Here is a 25,513-nt window from a genome sequence, read left to right on the forward strand (position 1 = left end):
TCCTCTGGGAAGCCTTCTCATTTTCCAGTTTGATAGATATATTCCTGAACTGTAACCTTAGTTACTTATGAATATCCTTATAGGCACACTTCCTATACCAGACTGGATTTCTCTGATCTCTTGTCATGTACCATATCACTAAGGATGGGTAACTATTCTTTATTCATATTATTAATCACAATGTCTTTGACATTTTGGACACATATACTTCATACACATTCTCATAATTAAATGGATATGTAAAGATGAAACTTACAACACTTTAAAGATTACCTCCAATGATTTGTAGGTAAACAACTTAAAACATGTGAACTCAGCTCCTGTACAGACCAGATGGAACCCAATAAATTTGGCCTCCAGGCCTCACACAGAATTTGGAGGTGCAGAAAGTACTTTTTGCTATATTCTTGCTCTTCTACACATTGACCATTGTGGGCAACCTGCTCACTGTTCACTGATGTAATTTTTCTTGCTAGTTCATCATTTATGGATGTAGCATATTCTTCTTCTGTTACCCCTAGATTGATTTCTCACTTGTTCTTTGGGGAGAATACCATATCCTTCCAATCTGGAATGATCCAGATCTTTACTGACCACTTTTTGGTGGGTCTGAGATCATCCTTCTGTTGGTGAGAGCCTATGACTGCTATGTGACCAACTGTTAGCCCTTGCATTATTTGGTTATCATGAGGCAAAGGGTATGTGTTGTGCTACTGATGGTGTCCCAGGTTGGAGGTTTTCTGCACTCAGTAATTCAACTGAGCATTATTTATTCACTTCCCTTCTGTGGCCCCAATGTCATTGATCACTTTATGCATGACGTGTGCCCCTTATTGAAACTCATCTACACAGGTGTCACCAGCATCTTGGTGTTGGTCAATGGAGGGCTGATCTATTCTATTTCATTTCCACTCTTACTCATCTCCTATGGAGTCATCTTGATCTCTCAAAATAACCTGAGTTAGGAAGAGAAGAGGAAATGCCCTCCAGACCTGTGGTTCCCACATGACTCTGGTTGTCTGCTTCTATGTTTCCTGTATTTTCATGTATTCAAGGCCTGCTAAGATGTTCTCCAGTGACAAATATTTGAGTGTGTTTTGTACACTCATTTCCCCATGCTGAACCCTTTAATGTATAGTCTAAGAAATTCTGAGTTGACTAATGCTATGAAGGAGCTCTAAAAAAATGTTATATGTTATAATGCAACAAATAATTGCTTTATCTTGCATGAAAAAAGTAATTTTGCATTTTGTCCAATCTCCTTGTAATTTAAAAGTCTTCACAATCATGGTGCAAACCTTTTCTCTAAAGTATTTATGATGACTAAAATTACAGTATTAAGCATATATGTTTGTGCTATTTTAACAATTTCTCTCATAGAATGTAAGCACCATAATATCTAGTTTAACACTGTACCTAGAAAATTTGCATGCTTTTATGTTAGGGGGTCAGTAAATAGTATGCAATACGTTAGTCAATATATATTTTATATATTAGTTTTTACTTAATTTATGCATTTATATTATATTTTATCATCATAATTTTTTTAGATAGGCTTGCCTCTTCATTCTTTTTCTTGTACTAGTTTAAATATTTAATATTACATAGACTATCTTCTTAATTAAATATTATTTGTGTTACATATGACATTGTAGTGTAATGTTTTACTTTTTAAAATGAGACACTGAAAATATACTGGATAGCAATAAATATTAAAAATAGAATCCATCCAAAATGAATATGTAAACAAAAACCTCTTCCCTCTCCAAAACCAGATTGTCCCATTTTTCCAGATGCAGTGAGTGTGGTTCTAAGATTTTCAAGTAATACCCTTCATGGTGCAGAGAAAATGAATCTCACCAGGAACCATGATATTGTGGGTTTGATCCCTGGCCTCACTCAGTGAGTCAGAGATCAAGTGGTGCCATGAGCTGTGGTGTACGTCACAGACAGGGGTTGGATCTGGTGTTTCTGTGGCTGTTATGTAGGCCAAGCGGCTACAACTCTGATCAGACCCCTAGCCTGGGAACCTCCATATGCCATGGGCACAGGCCTAAAAAGATAAAAAGGCCAAAAAATAATAATGTTTATCATAATAATGTTTACAGAAATAATGTTTACAAAATAAGCTGCATATATTTTCATATATGTGTTTTTAATTATGTCTTTTTGTGTACATTTTGTATTTTACTTCTTGGCCTCCTGAAGATTTTACATGTCAGTCTATATAGTCCTAACTCATTATGTTTCCTCATAATGCTTAATGATTATAAGAATACACACTAAAATTGATGTATACAGATCTTTTCATGTTTTCCACATTTTTAATGACAAATAATTCTGCAGTTAAATCCATGTAAAATTCATTAAGTATGAGTATTGGAAGTGGAACTGTTGAGTGAATTGGTATATGTATTTCAAATGATGGAGTTCCCATGTGGCCCATCAGGTTAAGAACTGAACATGGTGTCTGTGAGAATGAAAGCTCCATCAGTGGCATTGCTCAGTGGGTTAAGGATCTGGCATTGCTGCAAGATCTAACAGGTTGCAGATGTGCTTCAGTTCTGATGTTGTAGATGCTGTGGCATAGGCCTGAAGCTGCAGCTCTGATTCAACCCTAGCCCTGAAACTTCCATACGCTGAAGGTGCAGCCATAAAAAGATGATGTTCTTATTTATTGCCATCTGGGACCTTGAACCAAACTCATTACTTCCTTCATTCTGGAAAATATTTTTGACCATAGCCAGTGCTTTATAAATATTTTTGGTATATGACAGTCTGATTAAGGTAATTTTGCTCCATTTTTATACTTTAATTATAAAGAAATAAACTTTATTCAGATTTTAAAAGTGATTTGTATTCCTTTACATGAATTGCCTATTAATGAATTTTATGTGTTTTGATTGCTGAACTTTTTCCATAATGATATTTATTTATTTATTTATTTATTTCACAGCTGCACTCACAGCATATAGAAGTTCCCTGGCTAGGTGTCAAATTGGACCTGAAACTGCTGGACTACAACATTGGTGGATCCAAGCTACGTCTGCAACCTACACCACAGCTCATGACAATGCTGGATCCTTAACCCACTAAGCCAGGTCAGGGATCAAACCAGCATAGTCAGGGCTATTAGTTGGTTTCCTTACAACTGAGCCACAATGGGAAATCCTCCATAATTATTTTTATTATTTAATCATATACTAAGGAGGTTTTTCCATTTACCATGCCTGTGTAATTATTATTTTATTTTAGCTCATTATTTGATTTTGTTGTTTCTATATTATGTGAAATATTTTTGGTCATATAGAAATATTATATAATTGAATATATCAATATTTTATATCTTTTATGTCTTACTTATAAAGAATTTCCCTATTTCTTTTTTCCTTTTCCTTTTTCAGTTTCAGTTGTGGCATAGGGATGTTCTGGGACCAGGGATTGAATCTGGGCTGCATCTGTGATCTAAGCCACAGCTGCTGCAATGCCAGATCCTTAACCACTGTGCCATGCTGGGAATCAAACTGATAACAAAGACAAGCTGAATCATTAACCCCTTGTGCCATGGTAGGATTGTCCAGAATTTCCCTACCTAAATGTTACCAAAATATTATCCCACATTTTTTCAACATTTAAAATTTCAAGTATTTTTTGTTGTTTTATATTTTAATTTTTCAATAATCTACACTTTAATATAAGGGGTTCAGTAGGGATTGAATTTTAATTATTTTTGAAGATGGCCATATTTATAGATGTATCTTTTTAATTTATTTTACTGTTATTTCCTTCAACACACTTTTTTCCCCACTGTACAACATGGGGACCCAGTTACACATACACATATACATAATTTTTTCTCCCATTGTCATGCTGGGTTGTAAGTATCTAGACATAGTTTTCAGTGCTACACAACAGGCTCTCATTGTAAATCCATTCCATGAGCAATAGTTTGCATCAATTGACCCCAAACTCTCAATCCCTCCCACTCCCTACCCCTCCCCCCCGGGCAACCACAAGTCTATTCTCCAAGACTGGATTTTCTTTTCTGTAGAAAGGTTCATTTGTGCTGTATATTAGATACCAGATATGAGTGATATTTATCTTTCTCTTTCTGACTTACTTCACTCAGTGTGGTACTGGTACCAAAACAGACAGATAGACCAATGGGACAGAATAGAGGACTCAGAAATAAACCCTGACACCTGCGGTCAATTAATCTTTGACAAAGGAGGCAAGAACATAAAATGGGAAAAAATAAAGTCTTTTCAGCAAGCATTGCTGGGACACCCGACAGCTGCATGCAAATCAATGAATCTAGAACATACCCTCACACCATGCATAAAAATAAACTCAAAATGGTTGAAAGACTTAAATATAAGACAAGACATTATCAAAATCCTGGAAGAGAACATAGAGAAAACATTCTCTGACATTAACCTTATGAATATTTTCTAAGGTCAGTCTCCCAGAGCAACAGAAACAAAAGCAAAAATAAACCAATGAGACCTAATCAAACTGATAAGCTTGTGCACAGCAAAGGAAACCAAAAAGAAAACAGAAAGACAACTTACATTATGGGAGAAAATAGTTGAAAAGATGAAACTGACAAGAGATTAATCTCTAGAATATACATTTTTATAGAGGTATAACTATTTTTCCTCGTGAATTGATATCCCAACTTTGTATTCTAAAATATAGTACGTGTTTGGATACAAATCATGCCTTTATTAATTCCCAGTGTTTTTGTTTTGTTTTGTTTCATTTATTTTGTTTTTTACTCTCATACTATTTAAGATAAGATGTAATTGCATTTGATTTAAAATACACATCGAAACATTCCCATTGTGGCTCAGCAGTACTGAACCTGACTATTATTCATGAAGATGCAGGTTCAATCCCTGGCCTTGCTCAATGAGTTAAGGATCTGGCATTCCCATGAGCTGTAGTGTATGTCAAGGGCATGGCTTTGGTCCTGTGTTGCTGTGTCTGTGGCACAGGCTGGCAGTTTGAGGTCCTATTCAACCCATAGCCCAGGAACTTCTATAGGTGTGGCCCTAAAAAAATAAAATAAAATATGCATTGATATCTCATAAGTCTTCATCACCTTTATGACTATACATTATCAGAAACTTGGTTTTTTGCATATTTATATATTAAAATTAGTTTTCAATAAGCTAGTCTGGTAAAAACTACACATAGAATTTTCAATAAGACTTGATTGAGAAAAAAATTGTATCTTTAGAGAGTAGAAAATTCTTATCCACAAACTGGATAGCCATTTCCGCTTAACAACTTCTTTTACATTCATAGTATTTTTAATTAAAAATTAATTTTTGAGATTTTTTACTTAATTAATTTTATTATATTTACAAGTGTACATCAATCAGCAAAACCAAACCCTACAGCATGTCCATCCCTAACCCTCAGTACATCCCCCCACCCCCCAACCTGTTTCATTTGCAAACCATAATTTTTTCAAAGTATGTGAGTCAGTATCTGTTCTGAAAAGTTCATTGTGTCCTTTTTTCAGATTCCACACCTCAGTGATAGCATTTGATGTTGGTGTCTCATTGTCTGACTGACTTAACATGATAATTTCTAGGTCCATACATGTTGCTAAAAATGCCTTTATTTCATCCCTTTTAATGACTGAATGATATTCCTTTGTTTATATGTACCACATCTTCTTTATCCACTCCTCTGTTGATGCACATTTAGGTTGTTTCCATGTCTTGGCTATTGCAAATAGTGCTGCAATGAACATTGTCTTTTCAAGTCATGGTTTTCTCTAGATAGATGCCCAGGAGTGGGATTGCCAGACCAAATGCTAGTTATATTTTTATTTTTCTGAGAAATCTCCATACTGTTTTCCACAGTGGTTTCACCAATTGACATTCCCACCAACAGTGTCATAGGTTTCATTTTTATCCACACCCTCTCCAGCACTTATTGTTTTTAGACTTTTGGATGATGGCCATTCTGGCTGGTGTAAGGTGGTATCTCACAGTGGTTTCAATTTATATTTCTCTAATAATGAGTGATGCTAAGCACTTTTCCTGTGGTTTTTTTTTGCCATCTGTATGTCTTCTTTGGAGAACTGTCTGTTTAGATCTTCTGCCAATTTTGGGTTGTTGGGTTTTTTTCATATTGAGTGGTAGGTGGTATTTACTAATTTTGGAGATGAATCCCTTATCAGTTGATTCATTTGCAAATATGTTCTACCAATCTGTGTGTCATCATTTCATCTTGTTTAGGGTTTCCTTTGCTGTGCATAATCTTTTAAGTTTAATTATGTCCCTTTTGTTTATTTTTGTTTTTACTGTCATTATTCTAAGAGGTGGATCTGATTCATTAGAAGCAGCCAACTGCAGAATACAGGAGGCAGAGATTTTTGACTATGATTTTAAATAGGATCTTGTCTTCTATTATATTTTCCAACTGCCTGATGTTTCAATGTAAGAATCCTTTGTTTCCCAATTTTACATAAGACAAAATCTTCACATCATACCATTCATCATTTTTAGTGAAAATTCTGTAAGTATTGACAAAAACATACAGTAGTATAATCACTATATTTATCAATATGCAAAATGTTTCACCATCAAAAGTATTTCCCCATACCTCTTTGTATTACCTCCTGCCTCTACCATGAAAAACACTGGTCTTGGAAAACACTGACTCATTTCCACTTCTACAGTTTTACCTTTTTGTCCTCCAGCTTTATTAAAGTATAATTGAGAAATTAAAATTGTATATATTTGGAGTTCCTTCTGTGGCATAATAATTTACAAATCTGACTGCAATGGCTTAGACTGCTGTAGAGGCACAGGTTACAACTCAGGCCTGGCACAGTGGGTTAAAGTATCTGTCCTTGCCCTATCTGTGGCATAGATCTCAGCTAGGCCTTGGATTCAGTACCTGGCTGGGGAATTTCCATATACTCTGCTTGTGGCCACTAAAATAATTGTATGTATTTAAGTTGTATGATGTCATGATTTTACATACATATATATTGTGAAATGATTAACACAATTGAGCTAACATATACATCTACTGAATCACATGAATACCTAAGCATTTTATTCTTTTTTGTTTCCAATGTAAATTGAATTATTTACAAAATTAAAATGAAGTTGATTTTTAAATGGTTCATAGTTGATGTATATAAATGAAAATAATTTTTGTTGATTTTGTACCCCTTAGCTTTGCTGAATTTTATTATTAGTTCTAACAATTTTAGGTGTGATTTTTCCCATTTTCTATATGTAAGATCATGCCCAGTATTTTGTCTCTTAAATCTGGCTCCTTGTTCCTAGCATCATAAATTTGAAATTTATACATGTCATTGTAATTATCAGTAGTTAATTTCATTGCTAAGTAGTATTCTAAACTGTATCACCTGTATCACTGTTTATCCTTTTCTCTATTAAGTGATATTTTAATTGTTTCTATCTATTTGAGATTGTGAATAAAACTGCTATAAATTTTCACATATAGGTTTTTATAAAACCAAGAAACAAAAAATAATATAAAATGATTTTTTTCAAGACACTGGACATCATAAGAAATTTCCAGTGACCACTGAGCAATGGGAAACAAACAAGTTGGGCTCTAGAATTTTTCAAGTTTAATACCATCAAAATGTTTCTATGTTTGGGTACAAAGAGAGCTACCTCAGAAGATCCTGGTAGACTTCCTGATTTGAGGATATGATATTGAGGGTCTGAGGAGACCAATGCACCAAGGCAGCTAGAATTCTGATGGTAAAATGCAGCATATGATATACTTGGAGGGCAGAAAGAGAGATTCAGAGAGAATGAGGGAGGGAATGTTGGAGGTCTGGAGAGGACCCCCATGAATTCATGGATTTGAGGAAACTACCAGAGGCTGGGGAAAGATTTACCCAGATGGATTAGAGAGAAGGGTCTTTGATGCTCACACTGGACCAGGAATATTGCCTTTTCTCACCAGCTAGAAAACTGCATGGCTCACAGGGTGAGTGCAGTGGGCTGAATACTAGAAAGATTTTGCATTGGTTGTAGGGCATAATTAGCCCCTGACCAAGCACTGCTCCAGACCTGCCTCATAAACCATAACAAGAAAAAAATCCAAAGATAAAACATCCAAAAAAATCAAACTATTATGTTGGAGATCACTGAACTGCTGAGCTCTGCAGAATGCAGACTTGGTATGTGCGAAGTCACAATAAGCCAAGGAATGGTTAAAATGGCAAAAGTCAGTTAAGCATACATGCTAACACAGGTTCTAAAGCACAGGGTCTCCTGCTAAGACATAATAAGGTAATAATACAATCACTTTGCTGTCCTGCAAGCAGCTGCATTGTGTCCTAGATAAATGCACCAGTGACTTGGTGCTAGTATCATTCTTCTGCAATCTTACAAGGAGGTAACCTTGAAACTGCCTATGCCTGTTTCTGCCCACTAATCTATATACAACAACTTCTCTAATAAAAGCTATGTGGGTCAAAGTCTAGGGGGCTTTGTTCTAAGAAACAGAATGCCTTCTGGTCCCCCACTTTCTAAAATGTAAAAGAGTCTTGTGGGTTTTTTATGCTATACCATCCCTCTTTAGGATTTCCATTGCTCTGCAGCACTGGATGCAGCACTATTATTTTTAGAATTTTGTGTTTATGTTGATGTGGGTTATCAATTTGATTATTTTGATTTTGATTTCTTGTTTCATTCTAGTATAAGGGTTATGCTGGGTACACAAAATGAGTTGGGGAGTATAATTTCCTCCAATCTCTAAAGTTACTTATGTAGGATTGCTACTATTTCTTGTTTGATTTTTGTATAGAGTTAATTACTAAAGCTATATGGGAAGAGAATTCTGTTTGGGAAAGGGAAGGATTCCAAATAATTAATTGTATTGGGTAGTAGATTATTCTAGTTTTACATTGTTTTATTGGTGTGATTATTTAGAAGTTTGCGCTTTTCATATCAGCAGCATTTTCTTTAGTTGGCAATACATTGTCATAAATTCATTTATCATATCCTTTATTATCCTTTTAAGTTCTGTAGGTTCTGCTGTGATGACATCGCCTTGATACTTGATTCTGATAATTTGTTTTTTTCTATATTTTTCTAAATCCATTTTGACAGGAGCTTATCAATTCTATTAAAATTTTGATGAACCAATTCCTGGACTCACATGTTTTATATATGAATATTTTATATACATAAATTATTGTGTATTGTGTATATATATACACACGCATGCACGTTTTATATATGAATATTATATATATATGTAAATTATTGTATTATTGTATACACACACACATACATATACTTATATAGTCTTTTCAGGGCTACACCTGTGGCATATGGAATTTCCTGGGCTAGGGGATTAATTGGAGCTATAGCTGCCACAGCTACAGGAATGCTAGATCCAAGCCACACCTGTGAGCTATACCACATCCCACAGCAATTCTGGATCCTTAACCCACTGAGCAAGGCCAGGAATCAAACCCATATCCTCATGGATATAATTTGGGTTCATTACTGCTGAGCTACTACAGCAACTTCTCTATAAATATTTATTTTAATGATTTCTGTCTTCTATATCCTATTTCTATGCTATGATGTTTCATATCCTTATTTTACTTTTTCTTTTCTAGCTTTTTGACATAGAAGCCTAGGTCATTTCTTATAATATTTGTTTTCTTATACTTGTTCTTCAAGCTGTAAATGTATCTCTAACCACTCCTTTGGCTGCATCTATGTAATTTACATATAAAATATGTAATTCATATTATATGTATTTTATATATATATAATTCATAGATATCTTTAATATACTTTTTATATACATATGTCATATGTCTCTTGAACATTAATTTTTTTAATATGTTCATGGGTAAATTAGACTTGCATTCCTTAAATTGTACATAGTTGCAAAAATTATATCTTGTTGTCAATTTCTAGTTGAATTACATTTTGTATACTATATATATGTATATACATCTATTTATCTATATAGATAGATAAACATAGTCTGTATGATTTCAGTCCCTTGAAATGTATTGCATCTTCTTTTGTGACCTGGTATATTTTTTTCTATAAATGGAATAGTCCCACAAATGTTTCTCTATCTCCACTCTCACACAAACACAGATTCTATAAACTTGCCTGTTTGAAACTCTGTGACAAATTACGTGACAAAATTTATTTGCAGTAGAAACAAGTTTTAAATGATTGGTTCTGAAATTAACATTCATCATCTTCTGCAAATAAGATCAGAGGTCATCTGCAAAGACAGATCTTAAACAGTTTTTCCTATTTTGAAGGTAATGATTTAAATAAGAAATTTTTTACATATTTCATTTCTGCCCAGAGTGGACTTTTCACGTTCGGTGATTTGGTCTCTAGTTAAATTTTTTATGATTTCCCCTGAGAGGACAGGGTTCTTTAAATCCTGTTCTACAAGATGGTTGGTGACACTTCTGGAGAGAAAAAGTTTATCCTCAAAATTATTACTAAGGTCCCTGAGAACTTATTATACAAGAATCACCTTTGAAGATGCCCCAATTGAATGACTCAATAATACGTGCTGCAGTTAAACACAGATAAAGTGTTTGCAGACCATTGCCCTTACATAAAACAGTATTTGCCTGTGTCAGAAGTGACTTGACTGGCTTTTTCACAAATTAAAATGATTGACTCAAAATAGTAAAGTATGTATACAAAATGACTCTTCATCCTCTAAGGAAACCAAAGTTCAGCAATACACAATGAAGACCAGATAGTAAAACTTGTTGAGAATTGAAATGTGGCAAAAACTATTTTGCTTTTCAATTTTATATATAAAAATCAAATAGTGATTTTTTTACAATTCATCCAAAATTTGCAATTTTCTCCCCAATCAAAATGTTGATTAAATATTTGTTTGTTACTAGGACAAATTCTTCCAGCAATGAATATTCATAATCTATTCACAATCAAGATTTTTCAGGTAAAAGAACATTCATATTTATTTTGAAAATTCACAACAATTTGAAAAGTCATATTTTTTAATGAAAAAATGACATCAATCAGATAACCTCCAAGCATGGAAACAATTCAATGCCCAGTGATGGTGCATGTATCTGGACCTTTTGGGTTTTTGAGATGGCATCTATGCATGAAGGACAAGGGAGTAGACATCACCAACCAGAATGTGGACTGAATAGCTATTTACTTAGGTAGGTTACACAGGAACTATGTTTTACACAAGATTCTGAACTAGGCTTTACATTTTGCAGGAGTTCATTGGTGGTGTGAAAATTTAGGGTTTTTTTAATTTTTTTTAATTTTTTTTTATTTTCCCACTGTACAGCAAGGGGGTCAGGTTATCCTTACATGTATACATTGCAATTACAGTTTTTCCCCCACCCTTTCTTCTGTTGCAACATGAGTATCTAGACATAGTTCTCAATGCTATTCAGCAGGATCTCCTTGTAAATCTATTCTAGGTTGTGTCTGATAAGCCCAAGCTCCCGATCCTTCCCAGGGTTTTTTTTTTTTTAATGTTACTCTATCTAACTCCCATGATCAGCCAAGTAAGTTTGTTATTGCTAAGATATGTGGAGATCAACTCTATGATGTAATATGCTTTTTGAATACTTTCATCTTTAAAGATCCAGAATATGGAACAAGACAGGGTGCCCACTCTCACCACTTTTATTCAATATAGTACTGGAAGTCCTAGACACAGTAATCAGACAAACAAAAGAAATAAATGTTATCCAAATTGGAAGAGAAGAGGTGAAATTGTCACTAGATGCATATGACATGCTACTATACATATAAAAACCTAAGGACTCAATACAAAAACTACTCAAACTAATCAACAAATATGGCAATGTTGCAGGATATAAGATTAACATTTGATGGCATTTCTGTATACTAACAATTAAATATTAGAAAAGGAGTACAAAAATACACTACCTTAAGAATTGCACCCCAAAAAATCAAACACCTGGGAATAAACCTGACGAAGGATATGAAAGACCTACATGCTGAGAACTATAAAGCATTAATCAATAAAATTAAAGAAGATGTAAAGAAATGGAAAGATATTCCATGCTCCTGGGTTGGAAAAATTAATATTGTAAAAATGGCCATGCTATCCAAAGCAATCTACAGATTCACTGCAATATCTATCGAATTAACCATGACATTTTTCTCAGAACTAGAAAAACCAATCCAAAAATTTATATGGAAGCACAAAGGCCCAGAGTTGCCAAAGCACTCCTGAGGAAGAAAAATCAAGCAGGAAGCATAACTCTCCAGACTGCAGGCAATATTACAAAGCCACAGTCATCAAGACAATGTGGTACTGGTAACAAAACAGACAGACCGACCAATGGAACAGAAAAGATAACCCAGAATTAAACCCAGACACCTATGGCCAATTAAGCTTTGACAAAGGATGTAAGAATATAAAATGAGAAAAAGACAGTCTTTTCAGCAGGGGTGCTTGGAAAAATGGATGGCAACATGTAAATGAATGAAATTGGAACACAATCTCTCACCAGACACAAAAATAAATTCAAAATGGCTGAAAGACTTAAATATAAGACAAGACACCATCAAATTCCTAGAATAGAACATAGACAAAATGTTCCCTAACATGAAACTTACAATTTTTTTTTCAGGTCAGTTTCCTGATGCAACAGAAATAAGAGCAAAAATAAACCAATGGGACCTCATCAAACTGACAAGCTTTTGCACAGCAAAGGAAACCATAAAAAAAGATACCCTACAGAATGGGAGAAAATAATTTCAAATGATGCAACTGACAAGGGCTTAATCTCTAAAATACATTAGCAACTTATGCAACTCACAGCAAAAAAGCCAACCACACAATGGAAAAATTGGCAAAAGACCTGAATTGACATTTCTCAAAAGGAGATATACAGATGGCCAATGAGCACATGAAGAAATGCTCAACATCACTGATTGTTAGAGAAATGCAAATCAAAAATACCATGAGATACTACATCACACCAGTCAGAATGGTCATCGTTAATAAGTCCACAAATAGCTAATGCTGGAGGGGGTGTGGATAAAAAGGAACATTTCTGAACTGTTGGTGGGAATGTAAGCTGTTACAGCCACTATGGAGAACAGTATGGAGGTATCTTAGAAACCTATACATAGAACTACCATATGTCCCATCAATCCCAGTCTTGGGCATATATCTAGACAAAACTTTCCTTAAAAAAGACACATGTACCCTCATGTTCATTGCAGCACTATTCACAATAGCCAAGACTTGAAAACAAACCAAATATCCATCTACAGATTTTATTAGCAAGATATGGTACATATACACAATGGAATCCTACTCATCCATAAAAAAGAACAAAATAATGCCATTTGCAGCAACTTGGATTGAGCTAGAGACTCTCATACTAAGTGAAGTCGAAAGAGAAAGCCAAATACCATATGATATCACTTATAATGGGAATCTAATTTATTGCAGAAATGAACCTTTCCACAGAAAAGAAAATCATGGTCATGGAGAACAGATTGGTGGTTGCCAGGCAGGAGGTGGAGGGAGTGGGAATGACTGGGAAATTAGCATTAAAAGATGCAAACTATTGCCGTTGGAAAGGATAAGAAAGAGATCTTGCTGTATAGCATTGCGAACTCTATCACTTATGATGGAGCATGACAATGTGAGAAGAAAGAATGTATACATTTATCTATGACTGGGTCATCTTTCTGTGCAGTAGAAAATTTACAGAATGCTGTAAATGAGCTATCATGGAAAAATAAAAATCATTATTCTAAGAAAAAATCTAGAATTAATTTACCTTCTCTAATATCAGCTATAATCAGAAACTAAATTCAATTGTAAATATTTGGGAATATTTTAAAGGGCAGATATTTCTAAGTCTCATGATAGATTCAGTTGATATGTTCTCTAAGCATTGTTTGTTAATCTGATAAAATCTAGAAGGTGATTGATCTCTGTAGCATTTGACTGAGTGACATTCAATAACCCAATGTAATTCTGTAGTCAGCAGGCTTTTACTTCCAGTCTTATTTTTTGCTGTCTTTCACATCTGAGTTTCAGCATCCTGTTATCTTTCTTGGCCATTTGTCTGAATTATCTTTTAATTGTTTGTTTAAATGTTATATATATGGATATATAGATATATAATGTATTTATCTTTTTAGGGCCATGCCAGTGGCATATGGAAGTTCCCAGGCTAGGGGTAAAATCAGAACTACATCTGCCAGCCTGTACCACAGCCACAGCAATATGGGATACAAGCCAACACTGTGTGACCTGCACCATGGCAAGGTTGGAATCTTACCCTACTGAGTGGGGCCAGGGATGAAACCCATATCCTCATGTATACTAGTTGGGTTCATTACCACTGACCCATTATAGGAGCTCCCTATATATTTATGTTTTTAATTTGTTATTTGCTTAGAGATTTTCATCTACTTTAGATATTAACTCTATTTATACCCTCTAAAATGTGAATCTTCTCCCCAAATTCCTTTTTTCTATTGACAATGTGGTATCTCTTCCTAAATTCTTAAAATATTTTGAAATTTTTAAGATACATATTTTGGATTTCAATGATTGATTAAGAAGTGGTTTCTACCCCTCAAATGTAGAACATCACCTTCTTTATTAACTGGTAAGTAAATATGAGGTAAATCTTGCTTTATTTCTTTATTAACGATTGATTTGTTTTTATTTTTGTATAATTTATTAGCAATATGTATAATTTAATTAGATTTTAGGTAGAAAGCTAGCTGTGGAAACTAATTTATTTAATAATGTGTCCTTTTTCCACATTCCTATCTAATTACTTGCCTTTCCCTTAAACTGTAATATTTTTGAGGTTCTGATCATGTTTTCAACAGCTTGGTACTGTAATATCTGAGAGTGCTGGAGCATAATAAACCACCATGTCTATTGGTTGAATGAATAAACAAATTATCCTAAGATTTCAGGAAGTCACTGGTAATTATTATATTTATAGATAATTTTGTCCTGATCCCCAAAATAAAACATGGCCAAGAATCTATGAAACATACACAGACGGGATTAAGATGGTGGAATAGAAGGACTGGAGCTCAACTTCTCTCCTAAAAACAACGAAATTCACAACTAAAGACTGAGCATACTTCACCAAAATGGACCAGAAACCATAAAAAAGATACCCTACTCCAGAAGAAAAAGAGGAGGCCACATCAAGAGGTAGGAAGGACAATTTCGCTATATTAACAACCTCCTGGGTGGGAAGCTCCACATAATGGAAACTAACTGGTTCACAGAGACTCACCTACAGGAGTGAGAGTTCTGAGCCATACATCAAACTCTCACGTGTGGGGATCTGGCACAGGGAGAAAGAGCCCCAGATAATGTGGCACTGAAAGCCAGTGGGGCTTGTGTGCAAGATCTTCACGGGACTGGGGGAAACAGAGACCCCATTCTTAAAAGGTGCACACAGACTTTCACGTGCACTGAGTCCTAGGGCAAAGCAAAGTCTCCAAGGGAATCTGGGTCAAACCTGACCACACTTCTTGGAGGAAATCCTGGGAAAACAGAGGTGAATGTGGCTTGTTCTGAGGGAAGGACATTGAAAGCAAAGCTCATTAACAAACTGAAGAATAAAAACCATATGATCCTCTCAACGTTCTGATGTAGAACAGAAAAGAGAAAAAAGATTGGAAAAAAATGAAGAGAGTCTCAGGGAACTCTGGGACAACGTGAAACACACCAACATCCGTATTATAGGGGTGCCAGAAGAAGAAGAGAGAGAGAAGGAGACAGAAAAAATATTCCAAGAGATAATAGCTGAAAACTTCCCTAACATGGGGAAGGAATCACTCACTCAAATCCAGGAAGCGCAACGAGTACCATACAAAATAAACCCAAGGAGCAACACCCCCGAGACACATACTAATCAAACTGACCAAAATTAAAGACAAAGAGAAAATCTTGAAAGAAGCTAGGGAAAAGAAACATATAACATACAAAGGAACCCCGATAAGGATATCAGCAGATTTTTCAGCAGAAACTCTGCAGGCCAGAAGGGAGTGGCATGATATACTCAACATGATGAAAGGAAACAACCTACAACCAAGATTACTCTACCCAGCAAGGCTCTCATTCAGATTTGAAGGAGAAATCAAAACCTTCTCAGATAAGCAAAAGCTGAGAGAATTCAGCAACACTAAACCAGCCTTACAACAAATACTAAAGGAACTTCTTTAGGCAGAAAAGAACAAGAGAAGAAGGAAAGAAAAAAAGAGCAGCAAAAACAAATCCAAAGTAATTTAAAAAATGGCAATAAGAACATACATAGCAATAATTACCTTAAATGTGAATGGACTAAACACCCCAACCAAAAGACATAGATTGGCTGAATGGATACAAAAACAAGACCCATGTATATGCTGTCTTCAAGAGACCCACTTCACTTCTAGGGACACATACAAATTGAAAGTGAGAGGATGGAAGAAAATATTTCATGCAAACAGGGATCAAAAGAAAGCTGGAGTAGCAATACTCATATCAGAGAAAATAGACTTTAAAATGAAGAATATTTTCAGGGACAAGAAGGACATTACATAATGGTCAAAGGATCAATCCAAGAAGATGTTATAACAATTTTAAATATCTACACACCCAACTTAGTTTCACCACAATATATAAGGCAACTGCTAACAACCTTCAAAGGAGAAATCGACAATAACACAATCATAGTGGGGGACATTAACACCCCACTTACAGCAATGGACAAATCAACCTGACAGAAAATCAGTAAGGAAACACAGGCCCTGAATGAAGCATTAAACAAGATGGACTTAATAGATATTTATAGGACATTCCATCCAAAAGCAAGAGAATACACATTCTTCTCAAGTGCACATGGAATATTCTCTAAGATTGACCATATCCTGGGCTACAAATCCAACCTCAGTAACTTTAAGAAAATTGATATCATATCAAACATCTTTTCCGACCACAATGCTATACGACTGGAAATCAACAAGAAAAAATCTGCAAAAAAAAAGCACAAACACATGGATACTCAACAACATGCTACTAAACAACCAATGGATCACTGAAGAAATCAAAGAGGAAATTAAAAAATGCCTAGAAGCAAATGACAATGAAGATACGACACTCCAAAACCTATGGGATGCAGCAAAAACCATTCTAAGCGGAAAGTTTATAGCAATAAAGGCCCACCTCAGGAAACAAGAAAAAGCCCAAATAAACAAGCTAACTTTATATCTAAAGCAGCTCAAGATAGAAGAACAGACAAGACCTAATGTTAGTAGAAGGAAAGAAATCATAAAGATCAGAGCAGAAATCAATGAAATAGAAACAAAGAAAACCATAGAAAAGATCAATGAAACGAAAAGCTTGTTCTTTGAAAAGATCAACAAAATTGATAAACCCTTAGCCAGACATATCAAGCAAAAAAGAGAGAGGACTCAAGTCAATAAAAATAGAAATGAAAACGGAGAGGTAACAACGGACACCATAGAAATACAAAGGATCATAAGAGACTACTATATGCAACTATATGCCAATAAAATGGAAAACCCAGAAGAAATGGACAAATTCTTAGAAAAGTACAATCTTCCAAGACTAAACCAAGATGAAATAGAAAAGATGAATGGACCCATCACAGGAACTGAATTTGAAACTGTGATTTAAAAACTTTCAACAAACAAAAGTCCAGGACCAGATGGCTTCACAGGCGAATTCTATCAAACATTTAGAGAAGAGCTAACACCTCTCCTTCTGAAACTATTTCAAAAAATTGCAGAGGAAGGGATACTCCCAAACTCATTCTATGAGGCCACCATCACCCTGGTACCAAAACCAGACAAAGACTCCACAAAAAAAGAAAACTACAGTCCAATATCACTGCTGAATATCGATGCAAAAATCCTCAACAAAATACTAGCAAACCGCATCCAACAGTACATTAAAAGGATTGTACATCATGATCGAGTGGGATTTATCCCAGGGATGCAAGGGTTCTTCAATATCCACAAATCCATCAGTGTGATACACCACATCAACAAACTGAAGAATAAAAACCATATGATCCTCTCAATAGACGTGGAAAAAGCCTTTGACAAAATCCAACACCCATTTCTGATAAAAACCCTTCAGAAGGTGGGCATAACGGGAACCTATCTCAAAATGATAAAGGCCATATATGACAAACCCACAGCGAACATCATTCTCAATGATGAAATGCTGAAAGAATTCCTGCTGAGATCAGGAACAAGTCAAGGATGTCCACTCTCGCCACTACTCTTCAACATAGTTCTGGAAGTCCTAGCCACAGAAATCAGAAAAGTAAAAGAAATAAAAGGAATCCAACTTGGAAAGGAAGAAGTAAAAGTATCACTATTTGCAGATGACATGATACTGTACCTAGAGAATCCTAAAGACTCTACCAGAAAACTGTTAGAGCTTATCCACGAAATTGGCAAAGGTGCAGGATACAAAATCAATACACAGAAATCGATAGTGTTCCTACATACTAACAATGAAAAAGCAGAAAAAGGAAATTAGGGAAGAAATCCTGTTTACCATAACATCCAAAAGAATAAAATACCTAGGAGTAAACCTACCGAAAGAGACAAAAGACCTGTACTCTGAAAACTATAAGACACTGATGAAAGAAATAAAAGATGACACAAATAGATGGAAAGACATATCATGCTCTTGGATTGGAAGAGTTAATATTATCAAAATGGCCATACTACCCAAGGAAATCTACAGATTCAAGGCAATCCCTATCAAATTACCAAGGACATTTTTCACAGTATTTGAACAAAATATTTGAGAGTTGTTTGGAAGCACAAAAGACCCAGAGTAACCAAAGACATCCTGAAAAAGAAAAATGGAGCTGGAGGAATCAGACTTCAGACTATACTACAAAGCAACAGTCATCAAAAGTGCATGGTACTGGCACAAAGACAGACATATAGATCAGTGGAACAGGATAGAAAGCCCAGAATTAAACCCATGCACTTAAAGCCAACTAATCTATGACAAAGGAGGCAAGGATATACAATGGATAAAGGACAGATTGTTCAATAAGTGGTGCTGGGAAAACTGGACAGCCACATGGAAAAGAATGAAATGAGAACACTCCCTAACACCATACACAAAAATAAACTCCAAATGGATTAAAGACCTAGATATAAGGCCAGACACTATCAAACTCCTAGAGGAAAACAAAGACCAAACACTCTCTGACATAAATGACAGCAACATATTCTCAGATCCACCTATCAGAGTATTGACAATAAAAAGAAAAATAAACAAATGGGACCTAATCAAACTTCAAAGTTTCTGCACAGCAAAGGAAACCCTAAACAAAACAAAAAAGGCAACCCACAAAATGCGCAAAAATCTTTGCAAGTGATTCAACTAAAAAGGGATTAATCTCCAAAATTCATAAACACCTTCTGAAGCTCCATACCAAAAAAACAAACAACCCCATCCAAAAGTGGGCAGAAGATCTAATCAGACAATTCTCAAAAGAAGATATACAGATGGCCGAGAAACACATGAAAAGATGTTCAGTGTCACTCATTACTAGAGAAATGCAAATCAAAACCACTCTGAGGTACCGCCTTACACCAGCCAGAATGGCCATCATCCAAAAGTCTACAAGCAATAAGTGCTGGAGAGGGTGTGGAGAAAAAGGAACCCTAGCACACTGTTGGTGGGATTGTAAATTGGTGCAACCACTGTGGAAAGCAGTATGGAGATTCATTAGAAAACTAAACATAGAACTACCATTTGATCCAGCAATCCCACTCCTGGGCATCTATCCATAGAAAACCATGACTCGCAAAGACACATGTACTCCAATGTTCACTGTAGCACTATTTACAATAGCCAAGACATGGAAACAACCTAAATGTCCATCGACAGAGGAGTGGATCCAGAAGATGTGGTACATATACACAATGGAATATTACTCAGCTGTCAAAAACAATGAAATACCAGCATTTTTAGCAACATGGATGGACCTAGAAACTATCATGCTAAGTGAAGTCAGTCATACAATGAGACACCAACACCAAATGCTTTCACTGACATGTGGAATCTGAAAAAATGACAGACGGAACTTCTTTGCAGAACAGATGCTGACTCACAGACAATGAAATACTTATGGTCTCCGGAGGAGACGGTTTGGGGGGTGGGGGGATGTGCTTGGGCTGTGGGATTGAAATCCTGTGAAATCAGATTGTTATGATCATTATACAACTACAGATGTGATAAATTCATTTGAGTTACAAAAAAAAAGAATATATGGAACATAGGCAGAATGTGCAGAATGTAACTGAGTTTGTCCTTTGGGGCTCACTTAGAGCATCCAGGGTCAGAAAATATTATTTGTCCTGTTCTTGTCTACATTGTGACAATGTTGAGCAACATACTCATTGTCATGACTGTGATGGTCAGCTCAACTCTGGATGCTCCTATTTGCTTCTTTATTGGCTACTTATCTTTTATAGATGCTGTTTATTCTCCTATAGTCACCACAGATATGATTATAGACTTAATTTCCTTCTAAGCTTGCTTGACCCAACTTTTTATAGGGCACTTATTTGGTGGTACCAAGATAATACTACTTGTGGTCATGGCCTATGGCTGCTATTTGCCCATCTGAAAACCCTTGTATTATTTGACAATCGTGCATCAATGTGCATATATTCTGTTGCTGCTGCTGTTGGCCTGGGTTGGTGGGTTTCTACATGCTCTAGTCCAGCTTCTATTTGTTTACAATCTTCCCTTCTGTGGCCCCAATGTCACTGACCACTTCATTTGTGTCATGTATCCCTTGTTAAAACTTGCCTGCACTGACACCTATATCTTTGGTCTTGCTGTGGTTGCAAATGATGGGGAAATATATGTGGTCATATTTATTCTCTTACTCATATCCTATGGGGTCATTCTGCACTCCCTGAAGAATCTTGGTCAAGAAGGGAGGTGTAAAGCCTTATCCATCTATGGGTCCCATGTTACTGTTGTGGTCATGTACTTTCTGCCCTGTATTTTTATGTATGTAAGACCTCCTTCTAACTTACCCAGTGATAAATCCTTGACTGTGTTTTACACTATTATCACTCCTATGTTGAACCCTTTAATCTATACTCTGAGAAACAGAAACATGAAAAATTCCATGAAGTATCTCTGAACCAGAAAAAGAAAATGATGCGGTAGGGATATATATCACCTATTTTCAATGAACCATTGCTATTTCCAGGAAGGCTATGTGTAACTGAAGTAAATTTCTGCTCAGGTTTAATAACTTGTACATGTTGAAAACATTTATTGTCTTAATAATTCCAATGATCAAAATATGCTTTTAAGATCTTAATAATTTCCAAGTCTAATTATGTGTTTTATTTCAAATATATTTTAAGATTTTTCACAATTTCTTATGAAAATGTATATAGTTTTATGTGTAAATGTCTATATTGATATATTAATTTTGTTTTCATATGACAAGTCATGTTACAGTTAGTACTGTAAATTTTTAGTAGATTTTCTCATGTTTCTCCCTTAAATAATGTAATAGTTCCACAGTTAATACATTTATTACAGATATTAGAAAAATAAAATAAGAAATAAAAACTTGGTTTACTCCTCCACACACTGATAGCCTAATATTAATATTTGAAACATATTATATATTTTATGTTTATGTTATATATATTATATTTATAATATATACATATATCAATATTTGAAACATATTTTAGGTTTATATGTTATGTATATTATAATATGTTCATAATATATATACATAATTTATATATATTATTTGAAGCATTAATTATATATGTAATTTTTGTACCTGCAATAACTTTATATTATTTTATTTATATTACTTACTGTAGTAATGATAAAGAAGAATGATGTTTCAGAGGTTTTTTTTTTTTTTTTTTTTTTGTCTTTATGACTTTTCTGGGGCTGCTCCCACGGCATATGGAGGTTTCCAGGCTAGGGGGTCTAATCAGAGCTGTAGCCACTGGCCTACGCCAGAGCCACAGCAATGTGGGATCCAAACCACGTCTGCAACCTACACCACAGCTCACAGAAACGCCAGATCCTTAACCCACTGAGCAAGGCCAGGGATCAAACCTGCAACCTCATGGTTCCTAGTTGAATTCAGTAACCACTGAGCCACTACAGGAACTCCATGTTTCGGAGTTTTAAGATTAATCATAAAGAAGGTAAGAGTATAAAAATTATCTGAAAGAACAAGATGTATACATGTAAAAATTACCAATACTTTCTTATTTTCCCAATTGGGAAATCATATTTTCTCCTTAAGTGGAGCAGTTGTGTTTGCTGTTATATTTTCATTAAGGTGACCAATTAATCTTCCCAGATAGTTTATATTATCTCACAAAGCCTCTATTTTTCAATATCTTCATCTCCTTTTTTTGGTTATGATGTTTTATAGCCTTCTACAGAGACCAAAGCTCTGATTTTCATGTTTAAATGTAGCATAATCTATAATCCATGAGCTTCAAATCACTACAAACATTACATTGTTAAGAAAGGTTCTGACACTATACTGTTATTATCTCTTTTATGAATGAAATGCAGATTATTAGGCAATAAGAAGCCAGATATATTTTTTATTTGCCAGATATATTAGTCATAAAATCTCTCTCAGAGTCAGGCTTGAAACTAAGTATTATCAGCCTCTACCATGGTCAGAAGAGTGTGGTCACTGATATTTATTATTCTGCCTCCCTTATTTAATCTGGATTCATGAGGGTCTAAGGCTACAGAATAAATCACTGCCTTTCATTGATCCAACCACTTGTATGAAAACTATGCATATTGTGAAGGATTGACTGACATCTCAGTAAAATATTACAGTCATCTCCATAGAATGTACATAAATCTTGCCTTTTGTTTTTCTTATTTAAATAGAGGGCTCATTTATATTTGATTCACATTTTCAGTGAGCTTGTAAGAAAGGCCTAATGTCATATTTTGGCATGAATTACAGCACCATTCCCAAAGCTATGGGCATATGCTTGTATCCGTACATTCACTGTCCTATATCCAACAAAATGCAAGTATGTATCCCAGCACACACTCAGATCTGCATCTGATCTCATGTGAATATATATGACCACATATTTGTACATATTCAATGATATGAATATCTCTATCCAGTTTTAGGTATGTGTCTATATGTGAAAACAGCTGGGTATATATGTGACACAACATGGAACAGTATGTAACCACTGACTTGCATTTGTGTATGCATATGTATATGTATTTGATGTGATCACACACATCTGCTTATGTCCATGCACAAGGTTGTACATTACTATTCACTGGCCTGATTCTGAGTGTTTTTAATTTAGGCAGAACTCAAGGGAACAAATTCCTCTGTTCTAAGGGGCATGGACTTGAGTCACTCTCCTAAGAAAAGAAAGAGTATTGCCATCTCACACCATATCTGAAAATACACATCCCATGTGGATTAAAGATGGAAATATGAAAAGAAATTTTAGGAGTTCTGTCATGGAGCAGTGGTTAACAAATCTGACTAGGAGCCGTGAGGTTGCAGGTTCAATCCCTAGCCTTGCTCAGTGGGTTAAAGATCCAGTGTTGCTGTGATCTGTGGTGTAGGTTGCAGATGCAGCTTGGATCCTGAGTTGCTGTGGCTCTGGTGTAGGCCAGTAGCTACAGCTCCTATTTGATGCCTAGCCTGGGAACCTCCATATGTCATAGGAGCAGCCCAAGAAAAAGGCAAAAAGACAAAAAAAAAGAAATTTTAGTTTTTTGTCTTTTTATGTCCACACCCATGACATATGGAGATTCCCAGGCTAGGGGTCAAATCAGAGCTACAGCTGTGGCCTATGCCACAGCCACAGCAATGCCAGATCCAAGTCACATCTGCAACCTACACCACAGCTCATGGCAATGCAATATCCTTAACCCATTGAGCAAGGCCAGGGATTGAACACACAACCTCATTGTTCCTAGTCGGTTTAACTTCCACTGCACCACAACAGGAAGTCCCAAAAAGAATTTTTTTAAAAATTAGAAATTCAGGGCAGGGAAAGAATATGAGAAGTACAAGCAGACGTCTTTGACCCCTGAGTCAAGCTTCCTTTCCTCTCATTACAGTATAGGTGGTGAATCCTTGATCCCAACCACATTCTTTTTGGTATCCAGGTGAATGAGTTCTTTGCTTACTGATAAGTTTCCAAATAGTTGGAAGATTTCATATATTTCTATATTGGCTAGCTATTTCTGCCTGACAATTACCCCAAATTTAGTGAAACAAAACACATGTATTATTTCAGTTTCTGTAGGTCAGCAAATTGGGCATGACTTGTCTGGTTCCTTCTTTATGTTCTCTCACAAGGTGCTTGCTGGGCTGCAATCTCACATAAAAGCTCAGCTGAGGAAGGATCCACTTCTTAACTTGTGCATATGGATATTGTGAGCATTCAGTTTCTCAATATAAATGAAGAAATATATTAAATCATAATTCCAACTCCATTACACTGTCCTTGGATTTTTGTCATGTATTTTATTGCTGCATATGCTACACACCCCTGAACATATTAGTAATCTTTCATTAAAAAAACTGGCATTTAATTCATATATGTTATTCCCATTTTTTCATTCTTTTCCATAAATTCTGATTTCCATATGAGTTTTTTTCTTTTTTCTTTTTTTTTTGTTTTTTTTTTGCCGTTTTTTGGGCCACTGTTACAGCTCATGGAGATTTCCCAGGCTAGGGGTGGAACTGGAGCCACAGCCACAGCCACAACAACGCAGGATCCGAGCCGCGTCTGTGACCTACACCACAGCTTACAGCAATGCCAGATCCTTAACCCACTGAGCAAGGCCAGGGATCGAACCCGCAACCTCATGGTTCCTAGTCAGATTCGTTAACCACTGCACCACGACAGGAACTCCTGACTTGTTTTCTTTAGTCTGAATAATATCATTTTACATTTCTTGTAATGAATGTTTACCTGCAATGATTTTCCTACCCCTCACATTCTTAGATGATTATTAAGCTTCATACAGGCAAATTGTGACTACATACATCTCAGCCAAAAAAACAAAAAACAAAAAAAAAAAGTTGGTAGACTGAAAAAGTAAGCTGGAATTTTAGCATATTCTCAGTGTAGAAGTTTGGAAAAAGTTTTTAGAGGTAAAATTCTAGCTTGTTAGAATGACTTATTAAATGCATGAGATTTTCTACTGAAATCCAATAAATTCTACATTTTAGGTCTAATGTCTACATACCAGGAATAAAGAATATAGTATAGGACTTTCAGGCATTCACCTACTGTCTGGACTGTCCCTTTTCCTTTTTACCATTTATCATTTCCAACTTTTTCTGTTTCCAAACTGTTTTTTTTCATCTAAGTCAACAGATATTGAATATATTTCTTACCATAATATAATTATCAGGCAGAACACTAAATGAACTTTA

General features: G+C 35.4%; 2 pseudogenes; both read left to right on the plus strand.

Annotated features, from left to right (window-relative positions):
- The first annotated feature begins 486 nt into the window (after nt 1-486).
- LOC110258760 lies at nt 487-1,122 on the plus strand (annotated as a pseudogene).
- Nucleotides 1,123-20,443: 19,321 nt separating this feature from the next.
- LOC110258761 lies at nt 20,444-21,220 on the plus strand (annotated as a pseudogene).
- The last annotated feature ends 4,293 nt before the right edge of the window (nt 21,221-25,513 follow it).

Source organism: Sus scrofa, unplaced genomic scaffold (assembly GCF_000003025.6).
Source record: "Sus scrofa isolate TJ Tabasco breed Duroc unplaced genomic scaffold, Sscrofa11.1 Contig42, whole genome shotgun sequence".
In the NCBI taxonomy this organism is placed as follows: domain Eukaryota; kingdom Metazoa; phylum Chordata; class Mammalia; order Artiodactyla; family Suidae; genus Sus; species Sus scrofa.